This window comes from Scyliorhinus canicula, chromosome 24, assembly GCF_902713615.1.
Source record: "Scyliorhinus canicula chromosome 24, sScyCan1.1, whole genome shotgun sequence".
NCBI lineage: Eukaryota > Metazoa > Chordata > Chondrichthyes > Carcharhiniformes > Scyliorhinidae > Scyliorhinus > Scyliorhinus canicula.
The window spans coordinates 14,502,358-14,523,344 of NC_052169.1; the positions used below are offsets into that span (position 1 = coordinate 14,502,358).

General features: G+C 47.7%; 1 protein-coding gene across 2 annotated transcripts in view; it reads right to left on the minus strand.

The window, feature by feature from the left end:
* The window catches only part of LOC119956814 (CD276 antigen-like), a 330,224-nt gene that overhangs the window by 51,041 nt on the left and 258,196 nt on the right, over nucleotides 1-20,987 (minus strand). The window lies entirely within an intron of this gene.

Here is a 20,987-nt window from a genome sequence, read left to right on the forward strand (position 1 = left end):
GCTTTCCAACTGCGTTTTTGGTGGTCAACTAACTAACTAACTAAATAAATAATCTTTATTGTCACAAGTAGGTTTACATTAACACTGCAATGAAGTTACTGTGAAAAGCCCCATTCCGGTGCCTGTTCGGGTACACAGAGAGAGAATTCAGAATTCTCAGCTGGTACGGGAATTGAACCCGCGCTGCTGGCCTTGTTCTGCATCACAAACCAGCTGTCCAGCCCACTGAGCTAAACCAGCCCCTTCCTTACCGCAATTATAGGAGCATGACGGTTGGTTTCTGAACACGAAATCGAAAAATCACACAATTCACATGTCCAAAGAACAAATATATTACGGTACTATGCATGCCCTGTTTGTGTTGCATAACGGTTTAAACATTCCATTGCTCCTTCTGCGACATTTGCCACCTTTTTCATGTTATCGACGTAGGTCTGTGTTGTTTGCTCTCAGAGTTTGGCTCTAATTGAAGCAACCATTTTAGCTGCACTAAGCCCGGTGCTGGTTACAGGCAAATACACAAGATGGCCACTTTTGGGATAATGGGTTTCTCCAGGAGGCAATGGAATCATTGCCGTGGCCCCGCCCCCTTCCAAATCCCCTCCAGTGGCAGTTTTGTTGCCTATTGCGGGTTTCTCAAAAGCGGTTTGGTTACTTCAACAGGTGTGTGTCATAGAATCAAAGAATTTATAGTGCAGAAGGAGGCTATTTGGCCCATTGAGTCTGCACTGGCTCTTGGAAAGAGCACCCTACTCAAGCCCACAACTCCACCCTATCCCCATAACCCAGTAACCCCACTTAACCTTTTTGGACACCAAGGGCAATTTATCATGGCCAATCCACCTAATCCGCACATCTTGTGTTGAACAAACCATTTCAGATTCAGTTTTCACCGAGCTGCCGTCTTTCTCTCCATCTGTTCTAAGAAACGTAAGACGAGGCATTTTTTTGCTTCCGCGCTTGCAGGCGCACATTGGCAACAGGCGTAACAAATCCGTGTACTGACCATTCCAGACATGACAACTTGAAGAGTGTACAGAGCCAGGTGATGAACTCAACCCTCAAAATAAGAATGGCCTGAGATTGCGACGTTAACCAGCTCGTGAGTTGCGGAGACAGCAATCGAAGGAGTTTCAGGCAATGGCGCATGAAGGCAAATGTCTACAGCTTTTCTGTTCATTCTTTCATGAGGTGTGGATGTCGATGTCCAGGCCAGCATTTGTTGTCCATCGCTAATTGCCCTTGAACTGAGTTTCTCAGCCTTTTGTTTTTATTCGTTCCATGAAATATGGCGTCACTGGCTGGACCAGCATTTATTGCCCATCCCTGAGGACATTTAAGAGTCACCCACATTGCTGTGGGTGTGGAGTCACATGTTAGCCAGACTGGGTAAGGACGACAGATTTTCTTCCCTGAAGGACATCAGTGAACCAGATGAGTTTTTAACGACAATGGTTTCGTGGTCACCTTTACTTAACTCCAGATTTTGTTTTTATCGAATTCAAATTTCACCATTTGCCATGGTGGGATTCGAACCCGGGACCCCGGAATATGGGGCTCTGGATAACTAGCCCAGCGGCAATACCACTACGTCACTGCCTCCCCTTTCAGAGGGGAGTTAAGGGTCAACCATAGTGTTGTGGATCCGAAATCGGACACAGGCCAGGTTGGCTAAGAAGAGCAGGGCCGGGTTTCCTGGCAGCAAGGGGTGGCTTCAATGGGAAATTTCAAACAAGAAGCAAAATGTAATAAACTGTATGCGGTAAATAATAATAATAATCGTTTTACTGTCACAAGTAGGCTTACGTGAACACTGCAATGAAGTTACTGTGAAAAGCCTCTAGTCGCCACATTCCGACGCCTGTTTTCGGGTACACAGAGGGAGAATTCACAATTCTCAGCCAGTACGGGAATTGAATCCACGCTGCTGGCCTTGTTCTGCATCACAAACCAGCTGTCTACCCCACTGAGCTCAACCGACCTTGTCCTGGAGGCGTGCACGGGAATGACTGTGTCTGAAGGTTGCTCCTGCATTTTCCTCTCCATAATGTAACACAAAATACTGAAATGTCAGGGAATTTCCTGTTTTTTCTCCTTGTTTTGGGGATCGGTTACGGCCAGACGACGTGCCTGTAGAACGTAGTATGAGGGTGGTCACTTTACCTTTTGAAGGGAGCATGAAATATGGACAATTTACCTCGACAAAATGGACTCCAGTGTGTCAGGTGACTTCAGGGGACAAGGGTTAACTCATTTCCGAACATGTCTCCGGAAAGTCATTAAAATGTAAAAGTACTTGATGTGTACCTTCCATTGAAGACATGTCAGTACGCAAGATCACTTGTGAAATGTAGAATTACGATTGACTGGACATGTATAGAAGTTCCAACACACTACTGGCCCCAGAATTAGTATCTGTACACTTGACATCTAACAAAGAGGGTTGGGACAGAACCATGCTATCACAAGCAAGTACAAATTGTGTCATTTATTCCTCACTATGTGACAACTACACCTGCCATTAACCTATTGGATTGGATTGGATTTGTTTATTATCACGTGTACCGAGGTACAGTGAAAAGTATTTTTCTGCGAGCAGCTCAACAGATCATTAAGTACATGGGAAGAAAAGGCAATAAAAGAAAATACAGGGCAACACAAGGTATACCATGTAACTACATAAGCACCGGCATCAGAGGAAGCAGACAGAGTGTAGTGTTAATGAGGTCAGTCCATAAAAGGGTCACTTAGGAGTCTGGTAACAGCGGGGAAGATGTTTTTGAGTCTGTTCGTGCGTGTTCTCAGACTTCTGTATCTCCTGCCCGATGGAAGAAGTTGGAAGAGTGAGTAAGCTGGGTGGGAGGGATCTTTGATTATGCTGCCCACTTTCCCCAGGCAGCGGGAGGTGTAGATGGAGTCAATGGATGGGAGGCAGGTTTGTATGATGGACTGGGCTGTGTTCACGACTCTCTGAAGTTCCTTGCGGTCCTGGGCCGAGCAGTTGCCATACCAGGCTGTGATTCAGCCCGATAGGATGCTTTCTATGGGGCATCTGTAAAAGTTGGTAAGGGTTAATGTGGACATGCCAAATTTCCTTTGTTTCCTGAGGAAGTATAGGCGCTGTTGTGCTTTCTTGGTGGTAGCGTCGACGTGGGTGGACCAGGACAGATTTTTGGAGATGTGCATACATTTGTGCGTACAATGGAAGCCATTGGTACTGTTGTCTTATAACAGAAATTGGCTTGAGATACCAACTATTTTATTTATTCTCAGAGCAGCTCAGAGAGGGTTAGAGTGGGACACAAAGATCAGAGGGAAGTCATTTCACTGAGCATATGAGGGCGATCTGCCTTAAAACCCATATTAGGCAGAGTAGATCAAATCAGGGCAGGACCTACTCAGTTAATGGTAGGGAGTTGGGGAGAGTTACAGAACAAAGGGATCTAGGAGTACAGGCTCATAGCTCCTTGACGGTGGAGTCGAAGGTGGACAGGGTGGTGAAGAAGGCATTCAGCAGGCTAGGTTTTATTGGTCAGAATATTGAATACAGGAGTTGGGACGCCTCTTTGAAGTTGTACAAGACACTGGTAAGACCACACATGGAATACTGCGTTCAGTTCTGGTCACCCTATTCTAGGAAGCATATTGTTAAATTAGAGAATGCAGAAGAGATTTACGAGGATGCTACCAGGACTTGATGGTCTGAGTTACTAGGAGAGGCTGGGTAGGCTGGGACTTTTTTCCCTGGAGCGCAGGAGACTTAGGGGTGATCTTATAGAGGTCTATAAAATAATGAGGGGGATAGATAAGATAGTCAACATCTTTTCCCAAAGGTAGAGGAGTCTAGAATGAGAGGGCATAGCTTTAAGGTGAGAGGGGAGAGGTACAAAAGAGACCGGGGGACATTTTTTCACACAGAAGGTGGTGAGCATCTGGAACGGGCTGCCAGAGGCAGTGGTAGAGACGGGTATAATTTTGTCCTTTAAAAAGCAGTTAGACAGTTACATGGGCAGGGTGGGTATAGAGGGATATAGGTCAAATGCGGGCAAGTGGGACTAGCTTAGTGATAGAAACTGAGCGGCATGGACAAGCTGGGCCGAAGGGCCTGTTTCTATGCTGTAAACATCTATGACATCTAAGTGGGTAAAAGCAAATTACTGCGAACGCTGAAATCTGGAACTGATTATCACTCCGTTCCTATTTACTTACCTGGTGCCAGAGCTCCACATTACCCAATCTGGTGAGGGGCTGGTTTAGCACAGGGCTAAATAGCTGGCCTTGAAAGCAGACCAGCAGCGCGGGTTCAATTCCCGTACCAGCCTCCCCGAGCAGGCGCCGAAATGTGGCAACTAGGGGTTTTTCACAGTAACTTCATTTGAAGCCTGCTTGTGACAATAAGCGAGTTTCATTTCATTTTTCATCTTCCGATTGTGGGGGTGGGGGCTCAGTGGTAGTCAGAGGTGGGCTAGTCAGAGGTGGGTCGGGCAGTCGGGGTGGAATGGCTGCAGGTTCAGGGTGTAGTCAGATGGTCCCGTGTAGAGTCGGAGGGAGGGGGCTGGTCGGTAGTACAGTTATCAATGAGTTACAACTTGTTTTAATCCTTCCAACCTGTCCTCGGTAACTATTCGACTAAATAAGTCTGAGCCATCCAAAATCTCTGAGAAAAGCAGAGTAATCTTGACGTTTTGGAGTTCAAAAGTTACGCCTTTGGAAAGCACGTTTTCTTGTGTGCGTGTGTGTGTCTGTGTGTATGAGGATTGGACTTTTTTGCATACATTTTTGGACGTTACGCAAAATAAGCGTCAACCCTTTCTTTTGATTTAAACCTACCCAGAAAGCCTATTACGTGTCTGTTCTCAAAGTGTTGAAACACTTTTAGTAAATGCATCTTGTTGCTGTCATCCGAGGGGCGGAATAAAATGATCCCACATCTCAACACCTGCCAGTCACAGGGTGTCATGAGGTCATGAAAGGTGCTACATTAACGCAAGATCTTTCTTTTCTTATTCTGGAGTGGCTCACAGCCAATGGATTACTCTCTGAGTGCAAAGGCGGATGAGAGAAGCTATGATCGTGTCAATCATCAGCTGGCTCACTAGCAGTGAAGACTTACTTAGAGAGCTGATCTTCGGCGTTTTACACAAGGAAAACTTCGGAGGTAGAAAGACCAAAGGCCGTAACCATGGAAACTCACTGAGAAAGCTTTGTTTCAAATCCGATTTTGTCTTCTCATGCTCCCGAAGACAAGTTAATGTCCACTATCTGACTCTGCCACAGCTTAAACCATCTTACATTTAATAGTGTAGAAAAGGAGGTAATGAGAAAATAAACTGGGTATTGGATTTGTGACCTTACTGTTCTATTTTCTCCCCATCCTGTCCTTATTCCTGTAGTGAACTTTACAGCAATACTGTTGTCTTTTTGGTCGAATATTGTGTTTATTTCACTAAATTGGAGGCACGGACTTTCAAAACAGCTTTGCAGTCAACAAACTTCACGCAACCGTTATAACACATAATAAATATGCCAGGTAAAGGAAGGTTAACATAGAACAGTACAGCACAGTACAGGCCCTTCGGCTCACGATGTTGTGCCGACTATTTATCAACTAAAACTACACCCCTTCAATTTATGAAACATAAAAGTTGCTTAATCGCTCACCTGGAGCAAAAAAGATGAGCTGGGCAGAACGTAAGACGAGAACACGTATGAGCAGAACTAGGCCATTCAGCCCATCCAGCCTGCTCCGCCATTTAATGAGATCATGGCTGATCTGATGTGACAATTCTCAACTCCACTTTCCCATCTTGTCCCTTGATTATAGAATTAGGATATAGAATATAGAATTTACAGTGCAGAAGGAGGCCATTCGGCCCATCGAGTCTGCACTGGCTCTTGGAAAGAGCACCCTACCCAAGGTCAACACCTCCATCCCATCCCCATAACCCAGCAACCCCACCCAACACTAAGGGCAATTTTGGACACCAAGGGCAATTTATCATGGCCAATCCACCTAACCTGCACATCTTTGGACTGTGGGAGGAAACCGGAGTACCCGGAGGAAACCCACGCACACACGGAGAGGATGTGCAGACTCCACACAGACAATGACCCAAGCCGGAATCGAACCTGGGACCCTGGAGGTGTGAAGCGATTGTGCTATCCACAATGCTACCGTGCTGCCCGATTCCCTTACTGATTAAAAATCTATGAAACTGGAAGCCTTGACGGAAAAATGGTCCTCGAGGGTCAATGGTCTTTTAAATAAGAATAATCTTAATGAGGGCAGCACGGTGGCCTAGTGGTTAGCACAGCTGCCTCACGGCGCTGAGGTCCCAGGTTCGATCCCGGCTCTGGGTCACTGTCCGTGTGGAGTTTGCACATTCTCCCCGTGTCTGCGTGGGTTTCACCCCCACAATCCAAAAATGTGCAGAGTAGGTGGATTGGCCACGCTAAATTGCCCCTAAATTGGAAAAAATAATTGGGTAATCTAAATTTATAAAAAAATAAAAAATAAAAAAATAGAATAATCTTAATTATTGTCACAAGTAGGCTTACTTTAACACTGCAATGAAGTTAGTGTGAAAATCCCCCAGTCGCCACACTCCCAGCGCCTGTTCGAGTACACGGAGGGAGAATTCAGAATGTCCAATTCACCTAACAAGCACATCTTTCAGGACTTGTGGGAGGAAACCGGAGCACCCGGAGGAAACCCACGCAGACACGGGGAGAACGTGCAGACTCCGCACAGACAGTGACCCAAGCTGGGGATCGAAGCCGGGTCCCGGCGCTATGAAGCAACAGTGCTAACCACTGTGCTGCCATGCCGCCCAAGGGAAGATTCTCCCTTGTTGGAGGTGTTCTTTGTCATCTTCACTTCAGCATAGTACTGGAGGGGCGGAGGCTGTTTTATTGGAGGTGCTATCTTTCAGGTGAGACATTCAACTGGGACGTTGTCTATTACATTAGATCCAGAACAAGCCATGACACGACTCCCAAGAGGAGTAAAAGGGCTAAACATTCATTGCTCAACCAACGCCACCAAATCCAGGCGGACTGGTCATATATATTTACATCATTGCTATTGGTGAGGCCTTGCCTTGGGAAAATTGGCTCCTGTCTTGACTTACCGTGGGAAGCACGGTAGCATGGTGGTTAGCATAAATGCTTCACAGCTCCAGGGTCCCAGGTTCAGTTCCCGGCTGGGTCACTGTCTGTGCGGAGTCTGCACGTCCTCCCCGTGTGTGCGTGGGTTTCCTCCGGGTGCTCCGGTTTCCTCCCACAGTCCAAAGATGTGTGGGTTAGGTGGATTGGCCATGATAAATTGCCCGTAGTGTAAGGTTAATGGGGGGATTGTTGGGTTACGGGTATAGGGTGGATACGTGGGTTTGAGTAGGGTGATCATTGCTCGGGACAACATCGAGGGCCGAAGGGCCTGTTCTGTGCTGTACTGTTCTATGTTCTATAAGTGACTACACTTCAGAAGTACCTCAGCAGGGACTCCTCGAGCAGCTGAACACCGTGATAACATTGCAAGATCTTTCATTTTGTGATCGCTCTCAAATTCTTTAGTGCAGCAAAGATGGAGGGGGAGGAAAGTTAACTGTCTCATCTGATTACAACGATGACAATAGGTCAAAAAGAGTTTCCTTGGGTACAAAAGTGCTTTCGGAAATCTTGGAGGTATTGCAAAGTGTCAAATAAACATAACTAATTAATTGCTCCCCCATAGACATAATCAAAGACATACATATACGAAGAAATAATTTAAATGTGAATAATCCAATGGATATCATGTATTAAACCCCACATACCTATCATCTGACAGCAGCTAGAAGGCCTTTCAGCGAGCAGGAAATTACTTTTAAAATTCCCACAGAACTATTGCGGAAATGATCCTCGAGTGAGCATAGTTTATTGGTGTTATTCTATTATTTCATTGATTTTCCTCCCCGGGTTACTGTTTTAAATCAAAATGATGAAACACGCGCAAAAAAAAAATAAAATAAAATGTTTGCATTGCTGTAAGGAATGTCAGTTTGGTTTATTGGAGGGAGTTGAGGGAATTTAATCAAGAATTGTAGCTGGTCACCCCAGACACAAGCCTTTTCCGCTGTGGCTGACTAATATTGAACCGTGATTTATTGAGTTTTGTACCTCAAATAAATTCTACCTTCGAACGAATAAACAGAGAAAATAAACCAGTGCTGGGGTTGGTATTGTTGCTGAAGCCATTGAGATAAGACCAAGCAAGGCTACTTCATGGCCTACGTCAAGGGAATAATTGGATCATTTTCACGGGACAATCAAGGCCTTCCCATCACAGTGTCGCTCGATTGGCCAAAGCATTTCACACAAGACGTTTTAGGCCAAGGGAGGTAACGCGCCAGTGTATGAATTAAGAGCAGGAAGTAGGCCACTCGGCCCATCGAGCCTGCTCCGCCATTCATGGCTCATCAGATTGTGGCCTCAACGCCAACATCCTGGCTACCCCGGATAACCTTTGACTCCTTTGTTAGTCAAGAATCTATCAACCTTGGCCTTAAAAATATCCAATGGCACTGCCTCCGCCAGTCCCCGAGGAAAGAATTCTCAACCCGCCTGAGAGAAAATATTTTTGTACATCTCGGTCTTAAATCAGAGACCACTTATTATAGTGTCCACTTGTTCTAGTAAAAGGTAGGTGACATTATTGGCAAGAGATGGCGCACCAACTGCTTTACTTCCGCACGGTAGCACAGTGGTCAGCACAGAATCATAGAATTTACGGTGCAGAAGGAGGCCATTCGGCCCACTGAGTCTGCATAGGCCCTTGGAAAGAGCACCCCACCCAAGCCCACACATCCACCCCATCGCCGTAACCCAGCAACCCCACCAGTTGAATCACAGCACCAGGGACCCGGGTTCAATTTCCGGCTTGGGTCACTGTCTGCGCGGAGTTTATGCATTCTCCCGGTGTCTGCGTGGGTTTCCTCTGGGTGCTCCGTGAGTTTCCTCACACAAGTCCCGAAAGACGAGCTCGTTGGGTGAATTGGACATTCTGAATTCTCCCTCTGTGTACCCGAACAGGCGCCCGAGTGTGGCGACTAGGGGATTGTTACAGTAACTTCATTGCAGTGGTAATGTAAGCCTGCTTGTAACACTAATAAAGATTATGACCTTTACAGAAAAGGCGTGTTCAAAGTCAGGGATCAGGACACGTAGGCATAATTTCAACTTTAAAGTCATACGTGGTGTCCTCATTTTTATATTTCCATTATAACCACCGTTTGAATAGAAACAGCTTCTGCAATCCTGTCAGCCCTGCAATTATACCCCCTGCCAGTGGTGGCGCTGCAGTGGGAATGGAGGTTACAGTGTGACGTGTTTACATAGGTTTTCATTATATACAAGGACGTGCGATTGTGCCTGGAAAGCGGGAGATGCGTGCAGCCACAATACTTTTAATGTTGATCATCTGAGGGCAGCACAGGTGCATCTGCACCCTATACTGACATGAAGCCACTATCAGATTAACCGTCGACAGGGCAGCACGGTGGCCTCGTGGTTAGCCCTACTGCCTCACGGCGCCGAGGTCCCACGTTCGATCCCGGCTCTGGGTCACTGTCCGTGTGGAGTTTGCACATTCTCCCACTGTTTGCGTGGGTTTCGCCTCCAAAGATGTGCAGGCTAGATGGATTGGCCACGCTAAATTGCCCCTTAATTGGAAAAAAAACAATTTGGTACTCTAAATATATTTTTTTTAAAGATTAACCGTTAACTATCAACCAGCTTGGACCCCAGAAGAATCTGTGACCACTTTTACCACCATGCATGCATGAATAATGACGTGACAACATTCACTGGCTAACTTCATCAGACACATTACATCCAGGGATATGTATCGTAACTGGTAGGCTAAATCTGCATGGGCACATTTAGAGGTAATCCTCAGAATATTCCGGACCTGAACAGCCATGATCCTATTGAATGGAGCAGAAGGAACGATGGGCCAAAGGGTCTAACTTCTGATCCTATCCTGCAGAATCGGCCATCCTGTCTGTACAGCGCCAGGGTCCCAGGTTCGATTCCCGGCTTGGGTCACTGTCTGTGCGGAGTCTGCACGTCCTCCCCGTGTCTGCGTGGGTTTCCTCCGGGTGCTCCGGTTTCCTCCCACAAGTCCCGAAAGACGTGCTTGTTAGGTGAATTGGACATTCTGAATTCTCCCCCCGTGTACCCGAACAGGCGCCGGAATGTGGCGACTAGGGGATTTTCACAGTAGCTTCATTGCAGTGTTAATGTAAGCCTCTTGTGACAACAAAAGATTATTATTTCTTTTGATCTTGTGATCAAAAAGCCTTTGGATTGTGGCATAAACTGACTGGTACGCTTCAATCAAAAACTCGTCCTTCATCCTCTGAACGCAAAGCTTGAAAATTGAGGGATTGGTGTCAGAAATTGGGAGGGGTAAGGAAAACTGGATTTTTAATTTCCCGAGTGCAAACAAATTGAGGCTTCTGTTCACATTGCAGGACCCAGCTGTGCAATTTGTACGCCATGAGGGGGCACCAGAATGCGTCTCGCTCTCTCTCTCTCTAGGGTTGCCAACGGCTGACTATTTGCCAGAACTCGTTCAAAGGCAAACTAGGCCTCAAAGCAGCTGCTGTCTGGGCTGACTCGTGTGATTATTTTTTTCCCCCCCCCACCCAATTGGGGAGAACATGGGTGAGAGTATCACTCGACCGTGTGTAGTCAGGATTGCTGTAGTATATCAGAGCTGCGATGCGGTGCGGTGCCGGGGTCACCCGAAGGGGGTTTGTGTTCCACCTTCACATTTCTGTCTCACTTGGAACCGCCGTGTCAGCAAGGCAGGAAGAAAGGATTCATACTCAGTCACCACTTTTCAGGGCCAAATCACTTTGCAGCCAAATTGAGTACATTTTACGGAAGGACTGTTGAATGTGTCGGCAACAGGGTAGCCAATTTTCACAGAGCAAAATCCCGCAGCAGGCATGTGGCACTGGCCGGCTAATCCAATCCTTGGGCTCTGCTCCATGGAATCCATAACGGTGTACATAATTCATCAGGGGCAGCACGGTATCATGGTGGATAGCACAAATGCTTCACAGCTCCAGGGTCCCAGGTTCGATTCCGGCTTGGGTCACTGTCTGTGCGGAGTCTGCACATCCTCCCCGTGTGTGCGTGGGTTTCCTCCGGGTGCTCCGGTTTCCTCCCACAGTCCAAAGATGTGCAGATTAGGCGGATTGGCCATGATAAATTGCCCTTAGTGTCCAAAATTGCCCTTAGTGTTGGGTGGGGTTACTGGGTTATGGGGATGGGGATAGGGTGGAGGTGTTGACCTCAGGTAGGGTGCTCTTTCCAAAAGCCGGTGCAGTCTCGATGGGCCGAATGGCCTCCTTCTGCACTGTAAATTCTATGATAACGGCCAGGCCAAGGGAGAGAACTCTTCGAGAGAGTGCCCTGGGACGTTGATCCCAGGAGGCAAGCGGGGGGTCCTCCATTTCAATGTCGCGTCCGGTATTCAGCACACGCACCGGTCCCGCATTCCTTGATTTCCACATTTGGAGAGTCAGCCTTGATCTTGTGCTCAAGTCTCTGGAGTGGGACGCGAGCTTAAGGAGCGAGTGGGATGGCGACTGTCGGCTTTTCCTGCAACCTGCTCTCCGGCTCTTGCTGCACACGTGCCAGGCGTTGGTGGGCGGAATTTGCCACGCTCTGCACAGAGCGCAGGCTGAGGCGAGAAATTCGGCGACCGGCTCACCGGCTTTTCCCGCCTGATAATCCAGCGCTCCGCGTGAACAAAAACTGCAGCCGTGGCACAAGACGTCACCCTAGGGGCGGAAAAGGCCAGCAGCCAGAATTCCAATATCGGTGCGCCTCTTTCAAAAGGCAACACAGGAAACAACCTCACATACACAAGGAAACCCTGCCCGCCACGGGCACGGGGAGACCCCTCCCCATAGGCATGGGGGACCCAACTCCCCACACACACACACACAAGAGAAACCCACCATAACCGATAAGGAGGACCCCCCCCCCCCCCCCCCAATGGAGCCCCCCAGAGGGGCCACCCCCCTGGCACGGTCTCATGGCACCACAAAGCCCCTTTGCCAATCTATGCACCTCCACTCTCCTCCCATGGCCACTCATACACTCTACGCCCCCTCCCCTCGTGCACCAACAGCCCCATGGTCCTTTATAGCCCCTATGCCAACATAGTGCCAGCACATACCACCCGAAGCCCCCACTAACCAACACCCTTTGCCCTTACCCCTCCACGTCGTAGCGCTTGACAGTTCTTTGACAGCTTTGACAGATCCTTGACTTACAAGGCGAAATGTTTGAGGGTGGGGGCGTATTTTGCCAGATGGGGAGGCTCACTATTGTGCCGAAGGGCTGGGCTTTTGGGTTTAAATGCTTACGGTGAACTCTGACCTGTATATCATCCTGTACACAATACACTCCAGTTGCCGTGATAACCACAGTGACTGAAACATCCGAGAACGGACCTGATTGCAAACAATGTGCAGGGGTCAGGGGAAAAGGCAGGGGAGTGGTGCTCGTTCGGTGAGCCGGTGCAGGCACAATGGGCTGATTCTGTGATTGGTATGCTGCAATCTTATGGAAAGATTCAGAAGAGAATGATTCTGCAACTCACGCTCCCCTCAATGAGGTGTTTAACACAGAAGAGGCAAGGCTGCTAATGATATAAACCAGATGCTGCTGTTCAGCTCGGATACTGGAGGCAGATTCCACTGTTGAGATCCTATGTGCCCTTGGCAAATTAATGTGACAGCTCTAGAGCTATGAGCGATTGAGCAAGTGGCGAATAAGGAGATCAAACAACTGGTGCTTTATCTTAGCTGAACAATCAGACAGGAGAAGAGGAACACGGTAAGGCAGAGGTAACAATTTGAAGGCAGGGAGTGGGGATAGAGAGGTCTTTTCAGGATGGCAGCCCATGACTAGCGGTGTGCTGGGACCACAACCTTTCACAATATACATGAACGATCTGGAAGAAGGAATTGAAGGCACTGTTGCTAAATTTGCAGATGGCACAAAGATATGTCAAGCGACAGGTAGTATTGAGGAAGCAAGGGGACTGCAGAAGGACTTGGACAGGCTAGGAGAGTGGGCAATGAAGTGGCAGATAGAAAAGTGTAAGGTTATGCACTTTGGAAGGGGAATGGAAGCACACAGACTATTTTCTAAATGGGGAAATGCTTCGGAAATCAGAAGCACAAAGGGACTTGGGTGTCCTTGCTCACGATTCTCTTTAGGTTAACGTGGATGTTCAGTCGGCAGTTAGGAAGGCAAATGCAATATTAGCATTCATGTTGAGAGGGCTAGAATACTAGAGCAGGGATGTACCTCTGAGGCTGTATAAAGCTCTGGTCAGAACCCCATTTGGAGTATTGTGAGCAGTTTTGGGCCCCATATCTAAGGAAGGATGTGCTGGCCTTGGAAAGGGTCCAGAAGACGTTCACAAGAATGATCCCTGGAATGAAGAGCTTGTGACCCAGATAACTAATAAATGAAAAGGTGCACATAAATGTATCGTATATTTAGACTTTGTTGTTACAAAGAATGTTCTGTAAACAGGTGGGCTTTTCCATGCAGAAATTTATTGGGCTGTGTAACTGTAATATTTATTAATCTCCTTGCAGTACGCAAGGGCAAGCATTATTTCTTCTCCAGAAAGCAATCACAACAGTGCAGCATTTCCAAGAAAGATGCGTTACAAAATATGTCAGTGCACAGACCAGTTATCCGTTCATCACACCAACATGTGTCAGGGCATTGGATAAAGAAAAATATGTCAAAACAAAATAAATAACTGGAGCCGAAGAAGAATAAAGCTGTACACTCGAGGGCCTTGCACGCAAATCACACATTGCACTTTTATTTCTCGAGGGAAAACATAGGTTTGTGTTAAACTTGTTCAGAACTTCGCTTGGCCGACAATTAGAGGGCTCATCACAGTTATAAAAGGTACAGAAACGTGCGGAAAAAAGTTACAACAAAGATTCACGAGGGTGATGCTAGGACAGACAGGTTACAGGCATCAACAAACAGGCTCTTCACCAAAAGAAGGAAAGGTTGGGGGGGGGAGAACTTGATAAGAGATTGTTAATATCGTGAAATATTGGAATAACATAGGCTCCGCTTGTGGGGCGAGACCAACTTAAGGGTCATAAATACACGACAGGCACTAATAAATCCAATAGGAGTTCAGGAGAAACTTCTTTTCCGACAGAGTGGTTAGAGTGTGGAACTGGCGAACACACACGGGCGGCACAGTAGCACAGTAGTTAGCAATGTTGCTTCACAGTTCTAGGGTCCCAGGTTCGATTCCCGGCTTGGGCCATTGTCTGCGTGGAGTCTGCACGTTCTCCCCGCGTCTGCGTGGGTTTCCTCCGGGTGCTCCGGTTTCCTCCCACAGTCCAAAGATGCGCAGGCTAGGTGGATTGGCCGTGCTAAATTGCCCCTCAGTGCCCAAAAAGGATAGGTGAGGTTACTGGGTAATGGGGATAGGGTGGAGGTGTGGGCTTAAGTGGGGTGCCCTTTCCAAGAGCCGGTGCAGACCCGATGGGCTGAATAGCCCCGTTCTGCACTGTTAAGATTCTATGATTAGGTCCCGCATCACTGAGAATCTGGCATTGGAGGGGTGGGGTTCTCGTTATCTGCTTCCCGTTTACACCCTTCACACCCACCTCTGCTTACGTATATCTCTTGGAGCTAAAGGGATCAAAGGATATCGGGAATAGGTTGTTGAGTTGGATGATCAGGCATGATCAGAATGAATGATGGAACAGGCTCGAAGGGCCGAATGGCCTCCTCCTGCCCCTGTTTGTTATGTTTCAATGTCGGCACTTTTGGATTCTGAAGCTGCTGATCATGCAGAACAGTTCAGCAGCAAGTCCACACCTTCCCTAATTCTATGTGTAAATTATTCAGCAGAATGGTACGGGAATGTGTCAGTCACCATTCTCCATGGCAGCTGCTACACATCACTGTTGGTTTAACTGTGTTCAATCCGTATGTTTCTTTAAAAAAAAGAGATGACAATATTTCCACTGGCGTGATTATTTGTTCAATAAAGATAACTCTAATTTAATTATAGAATGATGCAGCTAATTACAAATGCTTAAGCATCAGATTAATGACCCCCATTCACACCTTTGCAAATACCGATCTGTCAATAAACCAAGAAAATGTAACATCTTGGCATCTCATTTCACATTATCCACTGGTTAAATCGCATTTCTCGTACAATCATAGAGCGCCTACAGGGCAGAAGGAGGCCATTCGGCCCATCGAGTTTGCACCGACCTTTCGAAATGGTGCTCTACCTAGGTCCGTTCCCCGTCCAATTTCTGCAACCCTACACCCTACCGGGCAGGGATTAACATGGGCCACCGAACCCTCACACCTTTGGACTGTGGGAGGAAACCGGAGCACCTGGAGGAGACCCACGCAGACACGCGGGGGGGGGGGGGGGGGGGGGGGGTTGCAAACTCCACACAGACAGTCGCCCGAAGTCGGAATCGAACCCGGGTCCCTGGTGCGATGAGGCAGCCATGCTGACCACCGCGCCGCCCCAAGGTTCTTTTAAAGAACATTTTCTTCCCTCTCAGGTGAGGTCTCTCAACCCTTGGAATGGACAGCGAACGATGCGTTTTGGTTCAAGAGCAGGAGTCGGCAGACTTCCTTCCAGAATTCATACCCCATTTTAATATTCGCACTCCATTGATACCCAGCCACATCTTTCTTCGCAATGTGTGCGGGTCAAAGGGCTGGGCCTGGGACAGGTGAAACTCAAGCCGCTAAGTAGCCCATTCACCGAGCGCTCCTGTTTTCGCCAACCGACCTTGCCCCCCCCCCTCTCCGACAATGCCTCGGGTTTAAAATTCCGTGTCACCGTTTTCAAATCCGTCCGTGGTCTCGCCACTCCCGGTCTCTGAAATCTCCTCCTGCCTGCTGAGGTCTCTTCATTCCTCCAGTTTAGGCCTGTTCAGCATTCCCGATTTCCTTCACCATTGGCGGCCAATCGCCGGACTCTCGAATCCCTAAATGTCGCTCCCCTCCTGTGCGCGCCATTGCACAAAGTTTTGGGGAATCTCTCCTCAGGCGGCAATCCCGCATCCAGTGAATGGCTGGAGAAGTCCGACCCTGGTGTCTAATTAGTGTCAAAATGTGGTCTGTCGAGGCTTTTGTGAAGTGCCTTGAGTCGCTTTGCAATATTAAAAGCATTTTATAAATGTAAGTTGCCCTGTAGATGTTTAGAATTGATCTGTGATGATCTCCATTGAAAGATCAGGCTTATTTGGTGTTATGGGCCAGGGTTTAGAGAACCCCAAAGTGTATCATGGTGTTCACCTGACCCACAACTTTTAATAGATTGAGGTATGGGGAGCACACGGCCCGCTCTACAAAGTGGTACGGCAGAAATGGAAAAGTATTTTTTAAAGCAAAACAATGTTTATTCTATGAACTCAAGTTAACCTTTTTGAAATATACAGTGAACAGCTTAGCAACCATCAATTCAAATACAACCCCCAAAGACTACAACACGAAGTAAACCTTTAAGCTTTCCTTTTTAACATCCAGAAGACTTAACACACCTTTAAACAGAAGCACATTAGGTTAACATTCACTACTGAGAACATTTATAATTCTGAGTTCTCCAAATGATCAAGAGATAGTATTTTAACGGCAGAGAGAGCATCAGTACATCTGCTTGGTCTGGCTTCAGCTCCAACACTGAAAACAAAACTAAAACACACCCTGCAGCAAACTGCCTAAAATGAAAGTAAAAAGCTGACAGACAGCCCAGCTCCACCCACTCTCTGACATCACTGCAGGAGCAAACACCCATTTCTTAAAGGTATTCTCACTACAGAAATTTATATACACACCCATTTAGAAACACCCATTTCTTAAAGGTTCTCTCTCACATGACATTGGACCTTTTATTTCTCTCCAGTTCAAAGAAAAATCTTACATTCCCAGAAAATATGAAGTTACCTCCCTTCACGTGTAAGATCCAGTCTGGAGTCCGAACTTTTTTTAAAAATTAAAGTACACAATTAATGATTTTTCCCAATTAAGAGCAATGTAGCCAAACTACCTACCCTGGAATGTGGGGGTGAGAGCCATGCAGACACGGGGAGAATGTGCAAACTCCACACGGACAGTGACCCGGGGCCGGGATCGAACCCGGGTCCTCAGCGGCGTGAGGCAGCAGTGCTAACCGCTGCGCCGCCGTCGGAGTGCCAACCTGACGTGGCTGGAGTTTGGAAGAAGGCCGCGAGGCGGCACGCACGGGCCTATCCCTGACCAGTCAGTAGCACAGCTATTAGCAACTTCTGTGGCACTCCAAGAAGGGTGATCATTCTGAATTATTTTTCAAACGCAGCGGTATTATGCGACTTTATCCAGCAGCGAGCGGCTTGTGTTTGACAACCCTGCAAATAGGGACATCACAGAATTGTTGCAGCACAGAAGGCTATTCGACCCTTGTATCGTGCTGGCCCTCCGAATGAACGATGCCCCTTGTGCCATACCCCCCCCCACACGCTCATTATTTCCAGATAATAACGCAATTCCTTCTTGAATGCCTCCGTGGAACCTGCCTCCACCTGCATTCTGGATCCTCTTTGCTCCCTGCCCAGGAAATATGGCAACCCTTGTCTGCAATTATTATTCGGCATCAATCAGTCCATTAAATCTTGCAACTCGGGAGATCGCGAATTTATTCTGATGATCAGTGAACTGCTCCAATTCCACTTCCACCTTTAAGCGGAAGGCTCTTTGATGTGGGTTTTTGATCACCTTACTTGCAACACATCAGAAGAGCCCCAGGGATCTCCCAACAATTTGTTTGTTCTCAAGTATACATTATGTATGTACTGATGTAATAAATTATATACATATACATATCATAGATACATAAATTAAAACTATGCTTGAGCCAGATTTTGATTATTTAATTAGTTAAATTAAACAATGTAAATGACACAGAAAGGTGAAGCTTTAGTGTTTGAAGAATTGGGTTGCACAATTCAGCTCTGCAATGCCCCTATCTTGGCGCTCTTTGGCACCATGGAGCTATTTTGATTGCAAAATGGACTCCACAGCGTGTGCACACACTTCTAGTGGTCAGCCGCACTGGATACCATTCTGTTGAAGGTGTTGGCATGCATGCAGGGTGCACGACCATAGAATCATAGAATTTACAATGCAGAAGGAGGCCATTCAGCCCGTCGAGTCTGCACCGGCCCCTGGAAAGAGCACCTCACCCAAGCCCACACCTCCACCTCATCCCTGCAACCCAGCAACACCACCCAACCTTTTTGGATACCATGGGCAATTTAGCATGGCCAATCCACCTAATCCTGCACACCTTTGGACTGTGGGAGGAAACCGGAGCACCCGGAGGAAAGCCATGCAGACACGGGGAGAATGTGCAGACTCCACACAGACAGTGATCCAAGCCGGGAATCGAACCCGGGCCCCCGGCGCTGTGAAGCCACAGTGCTAACCACTGTGCTACCATGCCGCCCAAGGGAAGGTTCTCCCTTGTTGGTGATGTTCCTCGTCATCTTCACTTCAGCATAGTACTGGAGGGGTGGCGGCTGTTTTATTGGAGGTGCTATCTTTCAGGTGTGAAACAACAGTGCTAACCACTGTGCTACCATGCCACCCAGAAGTATGTAGAGTTGGAGACTGTGAGGTTAATGAGCTTGTAGCCAGTGGGTGCATTTTGGAGATCCATACTCTGGCAAACACCCTCTCTCAACTTGTTGAATTGGCATTCAACAGCAGGAAGGCCTTGCACCCCTCATCAATCCCACCAGTGTTTTAAAGGGATTTGGGTCCCTACTTTCAGTTAAGTTAATGATTGACAATTGCAGCAAGGATCAGAAGCAATCAAAGTGTTTGGTGCCCTCCAGAGTTGTTTGAAGTTTCTGAAGTCTGTGGGGAGTGGTGTTGCACACTCGGAGAGCGTGTCATGTTTTCCTTGCTCTCACACTGTTAGAGTCACAGATTCTTCAAGCTCCACAGTGTTGTGTTATACTTCTTCATGTAGCATAACCTGCTTCCTTTATGTATGCGCTGACAATGGAAGGTTCAGACTTGGAGATAGGTTTAACACATTTATTGAACAGTTAACAATTTTCCTACTTGGGTTCGACTCTCCTGCTAATCTTACTGTAGTAACTCAATCTAACTAACCAGTCTGCTCTAATCCATGCGGTGGGTGTGATGCTTCCTGATCTGCCCCTGTCTCTCTGAGTATGGCCCGTGGAAAGAGAAAGAGCATGTGTGCCCGGTCCTTTTATATGGGTAGCCCCCTTGTGGTAGTGTCACCTCTGGGTGTCTTGACTGCCCATTGGTCGTGTCCTATTCTATGTGTTCATTTGCTGTATGTCTGCCTGTCATGATGTCTCTGGAGCTCCCTCTAGTGTTTACTTAATCCTAGTATATTCACATTATGAATGTGTATTTTCAGTGATGCATATCACCACACACAGCACAGAAAAGGCCCTTCGCGTCTGCGCCGGTCAAAATCAACAAGCTAACTATTCTAATCCCATTTTCCAGCACTTGGCCCACAGCCTTGTCTGCCTTGGCATCGCAAGTGCACATCTAAATACTTCTTAAATGTTATGAGGGTCTCTGTCTCCACCTCCCTTTCAGGCAGCGAGTTCCAGACTCCCACCACCCTCTGGGTGAAAAGGTTTTTCCTCACCATCCCCTCTAAACCTCCTGCCAGTGATAAACGCCAGTGACGCACCTCCAGAGACCCAGGGGTGGAGGAGAGGTGGGGAGCACAGAGTGTAGTAGTTGCTGCTCGGGGTGGGGTTTCAGGCCATCCACCTTCCCGATGTAGGCCCCTTCGAACAGGTTCCTTGGAAGGAGAGACAGACCCTCCCCCCTCTTCCCCTGGAGCCCGAAACGAGACCTGACAGGGTTTGCTTCGCTGGCTACTCGTCTGGTGACTGCTCTTCCCACCCCGCTGGGCGAATACCCCATTTTGAGGCAAATCAAATAACCAATTAAAATAAATCAAACAGACTGAGGGACAGATCAAATGGGCAGGCCGCTGAAATGGGAAATGGGATATGTTTGTAAATTCATTTTACGGGATGTGAGTGTTGCTGGCTACGCCCAGCATTTCGTTGTCCTTCAGAAAGTGGTGGTGAGCTGCATCTTAAACCGCTGCAGTCCCCGAGGTGTCAGTACATCCACTGTGCTGTTAGGGAGGGCATTCCAGGTTTTGACCCAGCGACAGTGAAGGAACGGACGATATATTTCCAAGTCAGGATGGCGAGTGACTTGGAGGGGATTTTTTAAAAAATAAATAAATTTAGAGTACCCAATTAATTTTTTCCAATTAATAAGGGGCAATTTAGCGTGGCCAATTCTCCTACCCTGCACATCTTTGGGTTGTGGGGGCGAAACTCACGCAAACATGGGGAGAATGTGCAAACTCCACACAAACATGGGGAGAATGTGCAAACTCCACCCAGACAGGGACCCGGGGCCGGGATCGAACCTCGGACGTCGGCGCCGTGAGGCAGAGTGCTAAGCACTGCGCCACTGTGCTGCCCGATTTGGAAGGGATTTACCAGGTGATGGCCTCCTTCTGCACTGTGGGGATTCTATGATATGATGTCTGTCATATCTGCTACTCTTATCCTTCCAGATGGAGCGGCCATGGGTTTGGAAGGTGCTGCCGAAGGAGCTTTGGTGAGTTCCTGCAGTGCATCTTGTAGATGGTGCACGCGGCTGCTACTGTGCGTCAGTGGTGGAGGGAGTGAATGTTTGTGGAAGGAGGAGCAATCAAGAGGGCTGGATAGAGTCGAGCTTCATGAGAGTTGTTGAAGCTGCATTCATCCAGGCAAGTGGAGAGTATTTCATTATACTCCTGACTTGTGTCTTGTAGATGGTGGTCAGGCTTTGAAGGGGGGGGGGGGGGG